Genomic DNA, 3,872 nt, shown 5'->3' with positions numbered 1-3,872 from the left:
TTAGGCCCTGTTTCTTAGTTTTTTGTTCGAACGAAATGAAACTGTGCCCATAACTAGTTTATTATATTCAAAAAATTACATCAAAACAGTAGGGTCTTTGGCTTTTTTTCTCCGTTCTACAGCATATGTTCTAGATAGCCTTAATTTAATTTTTGTTTATTTTTGGCCACCCTATATATATATATATATATATATATATATATATATATATATATATATATATGGTAGGAAACCGATGCAGGTTCAACCGGCTTCCTCGAAAGGAAGAAAGATATCCACGGGAGTATGAAATTAACAAGCGATCCCAGGTCGCATATATATATCCCCGCTAGTGGAGCTGACAACGTCAGGTTTATTCAACTATTGCAGATAGATGTCGACGTCCTCCTTCACAACGCCTTGAATTCCCAAATTGGTCAATGGTCTATACTGACCAGGCTAAATGTCCTTAACTTGTTCATATATATATATATATATATATATATATATATATATATATGAACAAGTTAAGCATATATATATATATATATATATATATATATATATAAACGGTAAGATAAACAATACTTGAAATTTTAAGAATAGGCGTTTTGTCATTCATATATATATATATAAATATATATATATATAGTCATCCACATACAGTATTGTTTCGCTGTTTCACATGCCATCAGTGCGGCTAGACAGGCAGCTAACTATATATATATATATATATATATATATATATATATATATATATATATATATATATGAGAGAGAGAGAGAGATACAAACAAGTCCTAAAATACGCTGAAATATTTTGGTTAATTCCTGCAGATTTCGTATTTCCTAAAATATAACCAATTCTATGGTGTTTATTATATTATTTCGAATATTTAGTAATGATGTAAACCATTGCAAGAAAGTCATTTGAGTGCTATAAGCTAGACTCGAAACACTAAATATAGAGCTCCCCGTCATTATTATGTGCCAATTCATTCCAATATATACACATACTAACTCGTTAATAAATAACTTCTTTAAAAATGTAAATTCATATTTAGTATTCGTATAAGTCTGGCAACACGTTTTGTAATCGAGGTCCTTTTATTATTTATGACCTGAATTATAATGTAGATGATTAAAAAATAGTTATTGTTAATTTATTTAGTTTTAAGGGTTATGATACTACGATTGTCTTCGACCTGGAAAAAAAATTAAGTTTATTTGAAAAACCACCACTGATAATTTGTGCCTTTCTTAATTTTACAAGATGGTGCCTGTGAAAAGTGTGTTTATGATGACAAACAAGATCGTCCCCTCCTAATGTAAGCAATGGGCAGTTGCAATCTGGATGTATCTGGCATCTTCCAAGATACAGAACTCATACCTACAGGTTTGTTTGAATGGACTCCTATATTATGTATACCGTTATATTCACTGACTAGCAGGGGGATTTTGCCTTTTCCGGTCGTAAACTATGCTTAAATAAGATATTTTACTTAATTTTTTTTTTATTTTAATAAAACTATGTTATTTCGTACATGTTTTTTATAGAGTCGTGATTTCAAACGTACGAGAAAACAAGTATTTTGGTGATGTCAGCTAGAATCGAAACCGAAAGCATTCAAAGTTGGTGACGTTACCACTATATCAACGTGAGACGCATATAGACTAATTAAAAACTAAAAATTGAAAATAAAAAATAAACCAATATTAATGTACAAAATATATTACATTTTGTTGAAATTTTGACCGATTTTGACCCCTTAAAACTGTTTTAACCAGCTGTGAACCCATACACGAACAGTCCATAAAAAGCCAATCATTTAAGACCCCTAACAAGGCACTTCGGCTCTTAGTTTCGGCAGGTGCTGCTAGAAAGGACTTATCCTGCCTTGATAGAGTTCAAAATAGACTTCGTAGCCTTGTACGAAATAGACGAAATGTTGCGAGTTTGTCTCTGCTTTATCGTTATTTCATGGCAAGTGGTCGGCTGAGCTCCGATCTATGGTTCCCCCTCGCCAAACTTTCACAATGAACACCCGTCTAACGGAAAACACTATCGATTATTCGCCCACTCTTTATCTGTGCCTTATCCTAAACGTTAATTCCATGAGCAAAGCTGCTTTCTTAGAACTTGCAGTTCTAAGAAAGCAGCTTTGCTATTGAATTGTCTCCCATTTTCCGGTTTTCCAGCTGGCTAATATATGTTTGTATTCAAGTCTAACGTAAACAAGTTTTTGTTGAGCCGTTCCATAAAAGTTAACAAATGTACTGAATTTCCATTAAACGATTACTATATTGTCCAATTGTCAACTGTACACTCTTAAACCCTTATCCTAGAGTGGTCTCTTGGCCTTGATGAAAAAATATTTTCCCGGATCAGTAAATATAGATTATAATAATTTTCCCTCAGTCATTACTTGGTTTTCTATGCAGGGACCTACCTATCAAGCTAACACTTATAAATGACTTTAACTGTTAAGTATTATTTTATTTGTTTTTTAGCGTCTTACATCAAGTGTCTAAGTGGCATGTCACAGGCATTATTTATAAAACAATATATATTTCTGTTAACATAATGTTCAATAGATTGTTAAATATGAAATTAGTTAACTCGATGTTTTACTTTCTTTCGATGAACTATTTCGTAGTTCAGACTTTCGAACAGTTTCTAAAAATCTTACGTAAGATAACCATCCATTTCCTTTCTAACGGATCCAGAACGCAAACTCACAAAAAACTGATAACGTCGACAGTTTTTTTCTTGGTGAAGAAATTTATTTCGTCCTTTCACGCTGTCACAAAAAAGTACCAGAAAACTCATCAATAAGCAGAAGGTGTACGGTTGACAATTTTAAATTGTTCGCTTTCTTTTAGGAGTAGAGAAAGAGAATAGGATAACGTTGCTCGCTCTTTCTATCTCTCCATCCCTCTCCCTATATATATATATATATATATATATATATATATATATATATATTACGCATGTAAGTCATTCTTAAGTCCCACCCTCAAATGCTGTTATTACCATTACATGACAGAAGAGAAAAATAATTTTGACTGACAAACAATCTATCAAATTTCAATGTGTGCAATATCGTATACATGAATGTGATGCGCGATTAATATGTTACTTTTTACTATGCGTTCGTTTGGTTGCAAACAGATAGAATTTTGTCCATTCTGGTTTTGGAGCACGAAGCCATAAACATTAACACAGAACACATGCAAACCAAACGTCACGCATCCAAACAAACACAAAGACGGACGCAGAACTAATAACTAGATAAAGGATCACAAACCAATAACAATTATGGCAAGATTTGGCAGGTGTTTTGTTGGCATTTTTGCTATGATTAAAATGCTGTATCTTTGGATAGGATACTGCACAAAATCACTCTGGCTCTATTGTCAAAATAAAATTCTTCTCGAATAGTGTCTAGATTTATTTTTGTTTAAATACAAATGACCATTTTTCAGGAAGCTGAATTAGTCTAACACTAAAGATCGACCTTTTATTTATTTTTGCTGTCCTGCCAATACAATTGTGTAGCAATTACTGGCTGATAAAAATATTAGGGAAAACTTTTGAATAATGAGATAAATTACAACATTAAACATGTCCAAGACCTGACAAAGGACTTGGATCCTTGCAATGATTAGATTCAGTCGCGAGATCGGCGATTTATATGCATTAATATATATGAAAATCCATAGAACAAAAAATTGATGCTTATGTAATCACCTGCATGAGCAGCAGCGCACTGTGTCAGCAGATAAGACGTTGGGAGGCCAAGGTCAGGATTTAAACTACGGTGTCGGAGACATCCACGCTCTCAATGCAGACGAGGATTTGAGGCAAGCACTTGATGCTAAGCGTTGTAAGC

The sequence above is a fragment of the Euprymna scolopes genome, chromosome 34 (genome assembly GCF_053919585.1).
Source record: "Euprymna scolopes isolate OS-2025 chromosome 34, ASM5391958v1, whole genome shotgun sequence".
Taxonomy (NCBI): Eukaryota; Metazoa; Mollusca; class Cephalopoda; order Sepiida; family Sepiolidae; genus Euprymna; species Euprymna scolopes.
This window is presented reverse-complemented; position numbering follows the sequence as displayed.